The following is a 15,484-nucleotide window of genomic DNA, read 5'->3' on the forward strand; positions in this document are numbered from 1 at the left end:
AGTTAGGGAATCCCATTGCAGCAAAGCCATCCACTATGACCTGCACATTTCCCAGAGTCACTACCTTTGGTAGCAGCAGCTCAGTGACTGCTTTGACTACTTGCATCGCAGCAGCCCCCACAGTAGTTTTGGCCACTCCAAATTGATTCCCAACTGTCTGGCGTTCAAGCTTCCACAGGGCTATCGCCACTCGCTTCTCAACTGTGAGGGCTGCTCTCATCTTGGTATTCTGGCGCTTCAGGGCAGGTGAAAGCAAGTCACAAAGTTCCATGAAAGTGCCCTTGTGCATGCAAAAGTTTCACAGCCACTGGGAATCGTCCCACACCTGAAACACTATGTGGTCCCACCAGTCTGTGCTTGTTTCCCGGGCCCAGAATCCGCGTTCCACGGCTATAACCTGCCCCATTAACAGCATGATCTCCAAAGCCCTGGGGCCCACGGTTTCATAGAATTCCATGTCCATGTCCTCATCACTCTCGTCGCCGCGCTGCCGTAGCCAACTCCTCCTCGCCTGGTTTTGCAGGTTCTGGTTCAGCATAAACTGCACGATAACGCGCAAGGTGTTTACGATGTTCATGACTGCTGTCTTGAGCTGAGCAGGCTCCATGCTTGCTGTGGTATGGTGTCTGCACAGTTCATCCAGGAAAAAAGGCATGAAACGGTTGTCTGCTGTTGCTTTCCCGGAAGTGGTGCGCCACTTCCCGCAGCTCCCATTGGCTGGGAACGGCGAACCGCGGTCACAGGGAGCTGAGGGGCTCCATGCCTGCAGATGCTCCAGGTAAACAAAATGTATCGCCAACGGCTTACCCTGACAGGCCGGGAGCCAAAGTTTGCCAACCCATTTATTGATGTCAATACTGCAGCCTTTTAAAGTTGCAAAGGCTTTGTTTTGTGGACTAGATTGGCTTGAAATGGACCTCATAAATCTCGAGCCAACATGAAAATATAAGGTGCAGAATCGATGGAATCTCTAATAAAATTGAAATAGCCTGTTATCCCTACAGACCTGCCAATCTACAGGGCTGCTTTGAAATAAACAAAGAACAATAATAATTTGACAGTGATAAAGCAGGTGACATTCCTATATAAAGTCCTACAAAATCTGTAACTATAATAATAATAATAATCTATTTTCATACTAGTATGTAAAATGAACAACGGTGAAATCAAAAGAAAAAGGTCTTCTTATCATGCAGCGTTCAAACTTAAAGTTGTTGAATATGCAGAAGCAAACAATAATTGTGCCGCTGCTCATGAATTCTGTATCAATGAGAAGCAAGTAAGAGAATGGTGAAAAAATAAAACAACACTAAAAGACATGCCAAGAAGCAAGAAAAAATGTCCAATGATGTGCACTTCATTTCCTGAGCTAGAGAAAGATCTCAATAATTGAGTTGTTGAATGTCGACAAAATGGGTACATTGTCACTAGAACTGGAATTTGTCTGCGTGCTCTGCAAATGTCGAAAAATGACAAATACATGTCAGTAAAGCCGTCAATGTTTGTTGCATCAGCGGGTTGGTGTACTCACTGCATGAACAGTCATAGTCTCTGTCTTTGTCAGTGAACAAAGTGCAAAAGCTGCCTAGAGATCTGGAAGAAAAACTTGAATCTTTCCAAAGGTTTATTATAAAATATCGAAAGGAATATGCATTTGAACTGTCACAAATATGGAATATGGACGAAACACCAATGACATTCAATCTCCCAAGCAACAGAAGGTAACCGGTGTTGGTGAAAAAACAGTTTTAATTAAAACCAATGGCCATGAAAAAATCCATTTTACAATGGATTTATCATGTTTGGCAAATGGATCAAAGCTCCCTCCTGTTGTTATTTCTAAAAGAAAAACCTAGCCTAAAAAGATGAAATTTCCTGCTGATGTCATCGTACGTGCACACGAAAAGGGATGGATGGATGAAAGTGGGACTATTGAATGGCTGGAAAAAGTGTGGAATAAGAGACCAGGAGCACTTTTCAAGAAACCTGCAATGTTTGTTTGTGACATGTTCAGGGCACACAAGATGGATGAGGTGAAAAATATGGCCAAAAATATGAAAACTACTTTGGCTGTAATACCTGGAGGCTTAACTTCAGTTCTACAACCGCTTGACGTCTGCCTGAACAAACCCTTAAAGACAGGCTACGCAAAATGTGGTCTGAATGGATGTGCTCAGGCATGGAGAAGTTGACAAAAGGCGGGAATCTTATGAAGACAGAAATCAATCTGGTCGCCCAGTGGATCAAGGACGCGTGGGTGTCCATTCCCTCAGAAATGGTAGAAAAATCATTTAGGAAATGCTGTATCATGATGGGTCAGAAGATGATGCCAAATTTGATGATGACACAACAGAGGCTGATGATGAGAAGGAATCTGACTTCCTGCAGCTCCCATTGGCTGGGAACGGCAAACTGCGGGCACTGGGAGCTGAGGGGCTCCGTGCCTGCAGACGCTCCAAGTAACCAAAACATCCCGACCCGCCAGCGTCTTACCCTGACGGGCCGGGAGCCAAAGTTTGCCAACCCCGGAAATATAGGGTCAGCTTATGAAAGGGTCATACAGTTTTTGCTATTTTTACCTAACCATCTTGGGGGGTCGGCTTATAAACGAACAGGCTAATGAAAGAGTATATACAGTACTATCCATAGAGATTCTATGGTATAGTTTGGTTCAATTAAGATTTTTACTTCATATGATTTTATGCTTTCTTTCATGTATAGTGCCACTCCCCCACCAGCAGGACCTGTTCTGTCCTTCTGATATATTTTGTTCCCTGGTATTACTGTGTCCCATTGATTATCCTCATTCCACCAAGTTTCTGAGATGACTAGTTGTAGCGAGCGAAGACTCACCGGCACGGTACCTCCTGCTGGTCATCTTGGGAATTAGTTCAACTCCAGCTCCGGAGCGCCCTCTGCTCACCGGTGGCTCACCTGCCTCAGGCCCCGTGTGCCTCCCGGACCCTGGTGCCCCTTTACCTCAGTGTTGTGCCCCAGCAGTACCCCCACATGCTGGGTCTCCCCTCCCAGGGGAACCCCCAACCCTCTACACCCACCTTGCCTCAGTGACTTCTGCCAGTCATCATCTAGCCCCCACTCACTGGGGCAGACTGTAAAGGCCACTCATCATTGGCAAGGGGGTTGGACCAGTTGCCTCTCCCTAACCTCGGGCTACAAATCTGCAACCCCAGTACCTGCTTTGGCCTTAGCAAGGCCCGCAGCCTGGGGATTTGCCAGGCTGCAGCTCCCCAGGTCCTCTTGTCTTTCCCCAGCACAGCTCCTAGGCAGCCAGGTCCTTCTCTCTTCACAGCTAGAGAGAGACTGCTTGCCTTCTGGCTCTGCAGCCCTTTTATATGGTCTTTCCTGATTCACTCTAAGCCCCAGCCCTTTCCAGGGCTGGCTTTTAACCCTTGCTGGGCAGGAGCGGGGTGACTGTCCCACTACACTAGTATATCAATATCCTCATTTAATATGAGGCACTCTAGTTCACCCTTTTTTATTATTTAAACTTCTGGTATTTGTATATAAGTACTTTAAAAATTGTCACTTTTTAACTGTCTGCCATTTCATGATGTAACATGGTTTCTGTAAAGGGAAATCATGTCTTACTAATCTATTGGAGTTCTTTGAAGGGGTCAACAAACATGTGTACAAGGGGGTTCCAGTGGGCATAGTGTACTTAGATTTCAAGAAAGCCTTTGACAAGGTCCATCACCAAAGGCTCTTACATAAATTAAGTTGTCAAGGGATAAGAGGGAAGATCCTTTCATGGATTGAAAACTGGTTAAAAGACAGGGAACAAAAGGTAGGAATAAATGACAAATTTTCAGAATGGAGAGGGGTAACTAGTGGTATTCCCCAAGGGTCAGTCCTAAGATGAATACTATTCAACTTATTCATAAATGATCTGGAGAGAGGGGTAAACAGTGAGGTGGCAAAGTTTGCAGATGATACTAAACTGCTCAAGATAGTTAAGACCAAAGCAGACTGTGAAGAACTTCAAAAATATCTCACAAAGCTATGTGATTGGGCAACAAAATGGCAAATGAAATTTAATGTGGATAAATGTAAAGTAATTGCCATTGGAAAAAATAACCCCAACTATACATACAATATGATGGGGGCTAAGTTAGCTACAACTAATCAGGAAAGAGATCTTGGAGTCAACGTGGATAGTTCTCTGAAGACGTCCACGCAGTGAGCAGCAGCAGTCAAAAAAGCAAACAGGATGTTAGGAATCATTAAAAAAAAGGATAGAGAATAAGATGGAGAATATCTTATTGCCCTTATATAAATCCATGGTATGCCCACATCTTGAATACTGCATACAGATGTAGTCTCCTCATCTCAAAAAAGATATACTGGCATTAGAAAAGGTTCAGAGAAGGGCAACTAAAATGATTAGGGGTTTGGAATGGATCCCATATAAGGAGAGATTAAAGAGAGTAGGACTTTTCAGCTTGGAAAAGAGGAGACTAAAGGGGGATATGATAGAGGTATATAAAATCATGAGTGGTGTGGAGAAAGTGAATAAGGAAAAGTTATTTACTTGTTCCCATAATATAAGAACTAGGGGGCCACCAAATGAAATTAATTGGTAGCAGGTTTAAAACAAATAAAAGGAAGTTCTTCTTCACACAGTGCACAGTCAACTTGTGGAACTCCTTGCCTGAGGAGGTTTTGAAGGCTAGGACTATAACAGGATTTAAAAGAGAACTAGATAAATTCATGGAGGTTAAGTCCATTAATGGCTATTAGCCAGGATGGGTAAGGAATGGTGTCCCTAGCCTCTGTTTGTCAGAGGGTGGAGATGGATGGCAGGGGAGAGATCACTTGATTATTACCTGTTAGGTTCACTCCCTCTGGGGCACCTGGCATTGGCCACTGTCGGTAGACAGGACACAGGGCTGGATGGACCTTTGGTCTGACCCAGTGCGGCCGTTCATATGTTCTTATGAATGGGATTTTTTTTTCATTTGAGTGTTTCTCATGAGATCCTACCTGTATTTTATCTTCCATGCTCTCCTCCTTACTAGTACATAGAGCATCTCCATTAACAGATCTTCCGCTAAGGGATGCCTCTGTCTGAACCATGTGGTCCTCCGCACCGGTCAGCTTTCCCCCAGCCCTTAGTTTAAAACTGCTCTATGACCTTGTTAATTTTAAGTGCCAGCAATCTGGCTCCATTTTGGTAAGCTCAGAGAGCTGATAGGTAAGGTCCCATGGGAATCAAGACTGAGGGGAAAAACAACTGAGGAGAGTTGGCAGTTTTTCAAAGGGACATTATTAAGGGCCCAAAAGCAAGCTATTCCGCTGGTTAGGAAAGATAGAAAATGTGGCAAAAGACCACCTTGGCTTAACCACGAGATCTTGCATGATCTAAAAAATAAAAAGGAGTCATATAAAAAATGGAAACTAGGACACATTACAAAGGATGAATATAGACAAACAACACAGGAATGCAGGGGCAAGATTAGAAAGGCAAAGGCACAAAATGAGCTCAAACTAGTTACAGGAATAAAGGGAAACAAGAAGACTTTTTATCAATACATTAGAAGCAAGAGGAAGACCAAAGACAGGGTAGGCCCACTGCTTAGTGAAGAGGGAGAAACAGTAACAGGGAACTTGGAAATGGCAGAGATGCTTAATGACTTCTTTGTTTCGGTCTTCACCGAGAAGTCTGAAGGAATGCCTAACATAGTGAATGCTAATGGGAAGGGGGTAGGTTTTGCAGATAAAATAAAAAAAGAACAAGTGAAAAATCACTTAGAAAAGTTAGATGCCTGCAAGTCACCAGGGCCTGATGAAATGCATCCTAGAATACTCAAGGAGCTAATAGAGGAGGTATCTGAGCCTCTAGCTATTATCTTTGGAAAATCATGGGAGACGGGAGAGATTCCAGAAGACTGGAAAAGGGCAAATATAGTGCCCATCTATAAAAAGGGAAATAAAAACAACCCAGGAAACTACAGACCAGTTAGTTTACCTTCTGTGCCAGGGAAGGTAATGGAGCAAGTAATTAAGGAAATCATCTGCAAACACTTGGAAGGTGGTAAGGTGATAGGGAACAGCCAGCATGGATTTGTAAAGAACAAATCATGTCAAACCAATCTGATAGCTTTCTTCGATAGGATAACGAGCCTTGTGGATAAGGGAGAAGCTGTGGATGTGGTATACCTAGACTTTAGTAAGGCATTTGATACGGTCTCGCATGATATTCTTATCGATAAACTAGGCAAATACAATTTAGATGGGGCTACTATAAGGTGGGTGCATAACTGGCTGGATAACCGTATTCAGAGAGTTGTTATTAATGGTTCCCAATCCTGATGGAAAGGCATAACGAGTGGGGTTCCGCAGGGGTCTGTTTTGGTATCAGCTCTGTTCAATATCTTCATTAACGACTTAGATATTGGCATAGAAAGTACGCTTATTAAGTTTGCAGATGATACCAAACTGGGAGGGATTGCAACTGCTTTGGAGGACAAGGTCATAATTCAAAATGATCTGGACAAATTGGAGAAATGGTCTGAGTTAAACAGGATGAAGTTTAACAAAGACAAATGCAAAGTGCTCCACTTAGGAAGAAAAAATCAGTTTCACACATACAGAATGGGAAGAGACTGTCTAGGAAGGAGTACGGCAGAAAGGGATCTAGGGGTTATAGTGGACCACAAGCTAAATATGAGTCAACAGTGTGATGCTGTTGAAAAAAAAGCAAACATGATTCTGGGATGTATTAACAGGTGTGTTGTGAGCAAGACACGAGGAGTCATTCTTCTGCTCTACTCTGCTCTGGTTAGGCCTCAGCTGGAGTATTGTGTCCAGTTCTGGGCACTGCATTTCAAGAAAGATGTGGAGAAATTGGAAAGGGTCCAGAGAAGAGCAACAAGAACGATTAAAGGTCTTGAGAACATGACCTATGAAGGAAGGCTGAAAGAATTGGGTTTGTTTATTTGGAAAAGAGAAGACTGAGAGGGGACATGATAGCAGTTTTCAGGTATCTAAAAGGGTGTCATAAGGAGGAGGGAGAAAACTTGTTCACCTTAGCCTCTAAGGATAGAACAAGAAGCAATGGGCTTAAACTGCAGCAAGGGAGGTCTAGGTTGGACATTAGGAAAAAGTTCCTAACAGTCAGGGTGGTTAAACACTGGAATAAATTGCCTAGGGAGGTTGTGGAATCTCCATCTCTGGAGATATTTAAGAGTAGGTTAGATAAATGTCTATCAGGGATGGTCTAGACAGTATTTGGTCCTGCCATGCGGGCAGGGGACTGGACTCGATGACCTCTCGAGGTCCCTTCCAGTCCTAGAATCTATGAATCTATGAATCCTTGGATGCATAAACAGGGGAGTGGAAAGTTGGAGAAGGTGAAGGATTTTACGTCTCCACATGGTATTGGTGAAACCGACTGCATCCAGTCCTGGGATCCACATTTCAGAAATAATGTTGAAAAACTGGAGAAGGCACAGAAAACAGCGACTAAAATGATTGGAGCTTCATTTATTCATCTTAAATACCAATAACGTGCTCTTTAGTCTAGTAAAGAAAGGCAGAGCAAGACCTAATCACTGGAATCTGAAGGCAGACAAATTCCAGTTGGAGATAAGGGCCAAGTGTTTAGCACTCAGGGCAATTAACATTTGGAACACACTGAGAAGGGAAGTGGTGGATTCTCCAACTCCGCATGTCTGCAGATCCAGTCTGGATGCTTTTCTGGAAGATCTGCTTGAGGGCTTGTCTACATTTAAGACGCTACAATAGTGCTTCCATAGAGCTTCTATGTGGACAGTACTTACACCGACAGCAGGGGTTCTCCTGTCAGTGCAGTTAATCCACCTTCCCAAGAGGTGGTAGATAGGTCGACAGAAGAATTCTTCTATTGACCTAATGCCTTCTAAACCAGGGTTAGGTTGACATAGCTACATCTCTCAGGGGTGTGGATATATTCAAAAAAGGCAAATGCAATATTAGGTTGTAATAACGGAAGCATAACATGTAAATCATGGGAGGTGATAGTACTCATTTCCTTGGCACTGGTTAGGCCTTAGCTGGAGTATAGTGTCTAGTTTGGGTCACCAATGTATAGGAAGGATGTAGAGAAACTGGAAAGGATCCAGAGGCAAGAGACAATGATGATCAAAGGGACAGAAGGCAAGCCATATGACCAAGGGCCGAAGCAACCATTTGTGTTTTGTTTGGAAAAGAGGAGACTGAGGGGGAGATGGGAGTGATCTTCAGATACTTGAAAGGCTGTGATAAGAAAAATGGAGGACAGTTATTCTCCCTTGCCACAGAGCACAGGACAACAGGCAGTGGGTTCAAACTCCAGCATAGCAGATTTAGATTATATCTGAGAAAAAACTTCCTAACTGTATGAACAGGAGGACAATGGAACAGATGCCTTGAGAGGCTGTGGAAGCCAAAGGTGGCAGGACACCCAATTTTCTGGGCTGGTTTAGATACAACACATCCTGCATCTCGGCAGGGGGACAGTCTAGCTGACACTTGCATTCCTTTCTAACCCCATAGCTCTATGATTCTATAATGTAAAATCCTAGAGTGGAACAGGTCTTAGTCACACATAAGTTATGAAGCTCGAATCAGGGGTAGCTGGGTAAAATTTAATGGCCTGTGTTATACAGGATGTCAGGCTGGATGATAAAATGGTTCCTTCTGACCTTAAATCATATGAATCTATCAACAAAGAAAGTAGATCAGGCATTTGTATTTACTCTGTTTCACAACACACAAACAAGGGAACATTCAATTACATTGAAAATCTGAACATATAACACTGAGAAAAGAAAATTGTCAAAATACTTCATATTTGGCCTGTTGTACTCCTTGCCACCGACATTATTGGAGCAAACAGCTTAGCTGAATAGGATTCACAAATGGATCGGCCATTGTAGGTGGTTCTGGGGGCACCCTTAGTTAAGTCTGTCTGACACCTTCAATTAGGAGACCTCATTTTCAGTTCTTTATATGTTTGCCAAACTTTAACCATGTGGACTTATATTTGCAATGCTGGGTGTCTGCTTCTGGCTGAATTGTGTTTTGAAAATTTCAGGCATAACAGTTCAGCCAACATCTCAAATGAAGCTAGGAGAGAAGATGTCTTGCCCATGTTGAAAAATTCTTATAGTTATTCCAGTGAGGAGCCCTAGCACCTCCATGCTTTCCAGCAGATAAAATTAAGGTAACTCCTCCCTGACCCCCCGCGTTAAGAGCCAGAGCCCTGAAATGCAAGAGGAGGAGGTGACAGTGTCTCTGCATTAACACACAGCTGGCTCCTGAGGTCTTTACTCAGTTCTTACTCCACGGAGAATTTTCCCTCAGTGGGGCCTGAGCAAAATACAGGGCATAGCTTCCGAATTTGGCCTTGTATTGTACACCTACTAACACTTTTCATTATTAAGGATCCACTGTGCCACTAAAATGCAGCCGCCTCAGGGCTTGAGGCGGGGGTGGGTGGGTATTTGCAGAAAGGAATGGCATTTTGGACAGTGATAAAGGAGCAAACTCACCCCTGTGGCAAGGACCCTGGGATGTTTAATGGCTGTGCAGAGCAGAAAGGAAAACAGACCTATTCTCTATCCCATTACGCCCATGTTACACTGGGTTTGTCGAGCAGCTGAGCTCCTCAGCAAGAGATGGGTACCTGGGAATCCTGAGACAGAAGTGTCTTTCCTGTTAATCCCCGTCAGGTAGCTGTGTCCCACACCTCTCTCACCCCAGCATCTGCATCAACATCCCATGCCAAAGCCAAACACAGGGTGTGCACCATTTATAATAGAGCTCTGTGCAATCCCAGTGGGGTTCGTTCAGCCTCTAGGGGCGAAGCGGCATCTGGATGTAAACAGGCTGGAGACCGGAGACACTCTAGCCAGTGTCTCTCTTTCCATGTCTGCACTTCTGTGGTTTTTGTCCAGCTTTAGGAGTAAACAGTAATTAACCGACCTTCCCAAAGGGAGATGAAAACTGTGGGGCTCTCCGCGGAGTCAGAGAGGAATTGGCTGCTCTGTGTATTTGTGTATATTTAAAAATTATAGTTGATTAGGAAGAAAACTGGGGATAATAACTTGGCCTCTGTAGAGTCTGATACCCTGTAAATGCCCACGATGTGTAGGTAGATAGTAGACAGACAGATCTGCAGAAAGATGACTGAGGGGAGACATGAGCACTTTCTGCAGGCACACGGGGCTGTCGCTAAGACATCAAAGATCAGTAATTCTCATCAAGAACTATCATCATACAGTGCTGCACCTTTCATTGATGGATCCTGAAAACACCTAGCTAGGTAAAGTCCCTATGAACATATCCCCATTATACAGATAGGTAAACTCAGGCAAAGGGAGACGTGACTTGGCGAAGGTCCCACAGAGAATGACAGACAGAACTCATGAGTCCTGACTCACCTACTGTAACAACCACCTCTCCTTCAGTAAATGAGCGCATGACAACTGGGAAATGGACTCATTGTCTCGGAGGACCTGTTCGTTGGGTGGGTGTGATGGAATTCTGTGGGGTGTAACCTGGAACTGGGATACCGCTGAGCCCTCTGGCTTACCAATCTGGGCTCCCTCTCACACTGTGAGGTTATGGGAAACCGCTATCCTCTCCAGGTCTTGCACTTACACAATCATACACAGACAGGGACACACCCAGCTGCAGTTTCATGAAAGCTTTCACTAGCCACCCATGAACCAACAATAGAAAGGTCCAGCCAGTTCCCCCCAGCTCCCCAGGCTATGACCCCAGAGCTGTACTGTCTTGCCCTTCTCAAAAGTCTGACCAGTGTAAGTTTATTACCCAGTCTGCCCCTCTCTCAATGTAGAGAGGACAATGCACCAACTCCATTTCCTGAGGAGATTTCCCTTTTGCATTTCAAACAACACTCTGTTTTAGGAATAGATTTTAAGTGACTATAAGTAAGAGCGTAGTGATCAAGGTTCGTTACCTCAGAAATAAACAATTTTACAATGTATGTTCTATACACTAGACAGAATTTTAATCAATCCGTGTCTCACCCTGATGGTACAAACATCCCACCAGTCTTCCATACCCCTTCAGCCTGGGACCACAGCCTCAGTTCAGTCCTTGTTCCTAAGCTGCTTCCACGTGTTGAGTTGTGGAGGGAGTGAGACCATGTGGAGGGAACTTCATTTTTTAAAGCAAAAGCCCCCAGCACAATTAGTGGGAAAGTACAGCATAAAATGGAGTCCAGTGTCACATGAGCTGGTCACATGCCCTTGCCTGCTTCGATGAGTCATAGCAGGGGCCATTACCGTTATCCTGGCTAGAGTGTTCACAGGAAAGCCGGTCAGGTGCAGCTAAACTTCTTCTAAGGCCTATTGTGATTCTTAATGGGCCATTACCCTAAATGGTACATCCACAATGTGCTGGCTAGACTGGACGTAAACTGTATTGTGAATGTTACCCAGGAGCAAACACACTTCAAATACTGGTACTACGTCAATATTCATAACTTTAGGTACAAAAATGATACATACACACAAATAGGGTAATCCTATTCAGCAAATCATAACTTTTCCATTGAAACCTTACATGACATACCTTAGATAAAACACATCATAATCATATCACCTTGGTAAATATGGGGGTACCAGGGTGCAGCTCTGGGGCACAGAATGTCACACCTCCCCCCTTAGTGTTAGACACTGATTACTGCGGAGGCAGTGTGCCAAAGCCCCCTTTAGCTTTTGACCATACAACTCCCAAGTTCTGCAAACATTGTAGTCAAGTATCAGAGGGGTAGCCGTGTTAGTCTGAATCTGTAAAAAGCAACAGAGGGTCCTGTGGCACCTTTAAGACTAACAGAAGTATTGGGAGCATAAGCTTTCGTGGGTAAGAACCTCACTTCTTCAGATGCAAGTAATGGAAATCTCCAGAGGCAGGTATAAATCAGTATGGAGATAACGAGGTTAGTTCAATCAGGGAGGGTGAGGTGCTTTGCTAGCAGTTGTGGTGTGAACACCAAGGGAGGAGAAACTGCTTCTGTAGTTGGATAGCCATTCACAGTCTGTTTAATCCTGATCTGATGGTTTCAAATTTGCAAATGAACTGGAGCTCAGCAGTTTCTCTTTGGAGTCTGGTCCTGAAGTTTTTTTGCTGTAAGATGGCTACCTTTACATCTGCTATTGTGTGGCCAGGGAGGTTGAAGTGTTCTCCTACAGGTTTTTGTATATTGCCATTCCTGATATCTGACTTGTGTCCATTTATCCTCTTGCATAGTGACTGTCCAGTTTGCCCAATGTACATAGCAGAGGGGCATTGCTGGCACATGATGGCATATATAACATTGGTGGACGTGCAGGTGAATGAGCCGGTGATGTTGTAGCTGATCTGGATAGGTCCTGTGATGGTGTTGCTGGTGTAGATATGTGGGCAGAGTTGGCATCGAGGTTTGTTGCATGGGTTGGTTCCCGAGTTAGAGTTGTTATGGTGCGGTGCGTGGTTGCTGGTGAGAATATGCTTAAGGTTGGCGGGTTGTCTGTGGGCGAGGACTGGCCTGCCTCCCAAGGTCTGTGAAAGTGAGGGATCATTGTCTAGGATGGGTTGTAGATCACTGATGATGCGTTGGAGAGGTTTAAGCTGAGGACTGTAGGTGATGGCCAGTGGAGTTCTGTTGGTTTCTTTTTTGGGCCTGTCTTGTAGCAGGAGGCTTCTGGGTACACGTCTGGCTCTGTTGATTTGTTTCTCTATTTCCTTGTGTGGGTATCGTAGTTTTGAGAATGTTTGGTGAAGATCTTGTAGGTGTTGGTCTCTGTCTGAGGGGTTGGAGCAGATGCGGTTGTACCTCAGCGCTTGGCTGTAGACAATGGATCGTGTGGTGTGTCTGGGGTGGAAGCTGGAGGCATGAAGGTAGGCGTAGCGGTGACAATATATACCTCCAGACCAGTGGCACCGCCATGGGCACCCGCATGGCCCCACAATATGCCAACATTTTTATGGCTGACCTGGAACAACGCTTCCTCAGCTCTCGTCCGCTCACGCCCCTTATGGAATACAAGCTGTCAGGAACAGTATCCCTGATGATGACACAGCACAGCTTGTTGCTGAGCTCTGTGACTTTATCCTCACGCACAATTATTTCAAATTTGGTGACAATATACACCTCCAGACCAGTGGCACCGCTATGGGCACCCGCATGGCCCCACAATATGCCAATATTTTTATGGCTGACCTGGAACCATGCTTCATCAGCTCTCGTCCGCTCACGCCCCTTCTCTACCTATGCTACATTGATGACATCTTCATCATCTGGACCCATGGGAAGGAGACCCTGGAAGAATTCCACCATGATTTCAACAGCTTCCACCCCACCATCAACCTCAGCCTGGACCAATCTACATGGGAGGTCCACTTCCTAGACACCACAGTACAAATAAGCGATGGCCATGTTAACACCACCCTATACCGAAAACCCACCGACCGCTACGCCTACCTTCATGCCTCCAGCTTCAACGAATCACCGGCATGACGCCACACCAGGGGAATTGCTCAAGCTTGCCTGCTGGAAACCAATGCCGCCCAGACATGCCTGGACTTGTGCTCTCCAATCACATGGACTGAGGGTATAAAACAGGACACAGGGGCCCCATGCTTGGCCTTTCTCCTGCCCCCACCTATGCTACAAGAAACAACGGCACTGAGAAGAATGGAGATGTCCACAGAGGGAACTGGCCCAGGTTTCAAGGGTGAAAACCTTTTCAAGGGTGGGCTGTATAAGTAGGAGAATTGCTAGCAGATGGAGGGACGTGATCATCCCCCTCTATTCAGCATTGGTAAGGCCTCATCTGGAGTACTGTGTCCAACTTTGGGCCCACACTACAAGAAGGATGTGGAAAAATTGGCGAGAGTCCAGCAGAGGGCAACAAAAATGATTAGGGGGCTGGAGCACATGACTTATGAGGACAGGCTGAGGGAACTGGGATTATTTAGTCTGCATAAGAGAAGAATGAGGGGGGATTTGATAGCAGCCTTCAACTACCTGAAAGGGGATTCCAAAGAGGATGGATCTAGACTGTTCTCAGTGGTTCCAGATGACAGAATAAGGAACAATGGTCCCTAGTCACAGTGGGAGAGATCTAGGTTGGATATTAGGAAACACTATTTCATTAGGAGCGTGGTGAATCAGTGGAATGGGTTACCCAGGGAGGTGGTGGAATCTCCTTCCTTAGAAGTTTTTAGGGTCAGGCTTGACAAAGCCCTGGCTGGGATGATTTAGTTGGGGTTAGTCCTGCTTTGAGCAGGGGGTTGGACTAGATGACCTCCTGAGGTCTCTTCCAACCCTAATATTCTATGATTGTGTGATTCTATGATCTGTGTATTATGAACTGCAATATCCAGTGGGGTGAGAAAAAACTGCTTAATCTAGATGTTGCCCAGTCTAATAGGGTTGAGAATTTAGACAGTGTGCTTATATTTTATTTTATTTTGGTAACCAATCTGACTTTTTGCCTATCACTTAATATTACTTAAAATCTATCATTTGTAGTCAATACATTTGTTTTACTGTTTATCTTTACCATTGAGTTTGTATGAAGTGTGTGGCAAAACTGTCCACTTTCGATTGATGAAGTGGTGAACCAATTAATAAATTTGCACTGCTCATCTTGAGCAGTACAAGACAGTATATTCCTGAGGTGGAAGGCTGGGAGCTGGGGGGATCTGGCTGGTCCCTTTCCCTGTGTGATTCATGAGTGGCTCTGGGAGCATTCATGCAATCTAGCTGGGTGTGGGGCTCCACATGCAGTTGTGCTGAGTGATAACACCTGGGGGGGTTTCCTGCTGGTCAATAGCAAAGCATTGTGAGAGACCGGGGGCACAGCCTGACCAACCTGATTGCCTTCTATAATGAGATAACTGGCTCTGTGGATTTGGGGAAAGTGGTGGATGAGATATATCTTTCAGAGGGGTAGCCGTGTTAGTCTGTATCACCAAAAACAATGAGGAGTCCTTGTTACACCTTAGAGACTAACAAAGTTATTTGGACATAAGCTTTCATGGGCTAGAACCCACTTCATCAGATGGATGGAGTGGAAAACACAGTAGCAGATATATTTTTACACAGCATATAAAAGGATGGGAGTTGCCTTACCAGGTGGGGGGTCAGTCTAATGAGACAATTTAATTATCAGTAGAATACCAAGGGAGGAAAAATCACTTTCGTAGTGGTAATGAGAGTGGCCCATTTCAAACAGTTGACAAGAAGATGTGAGTAACCATAGGGGGAAATTAGTAAGGTAAAATTAGCTTTTGTAATGACCCATCTGTGACGGGTTGGATCACAGAAACCTCCATGGAAACTGCCAACTGATGTGCCAAGACTACTTCTGCCCCTGCTTTCCCTGCCTTCCCAGCTTGGGACTTCAGTGCCCTGCCTGGTTTGAGCCAGACCCACTAGCCTGCTGCAAGCCCAGACCCAGGTCTGAACCACATCCCCTAACAGCTTCAG

Source organism: Emys orbicularis, chromosome 1 (assembly GCF_028017835.1).
Source record: "Emys orbicularis isolate rEmyOrb1 chromosome 1, rEmyOrb1.hap1, whole genome shotgun sequence".
NCBI lineage: Eukaryota > Metazoa > Chordata > Testudines > Emydidae > Emys > Emys orbicularis.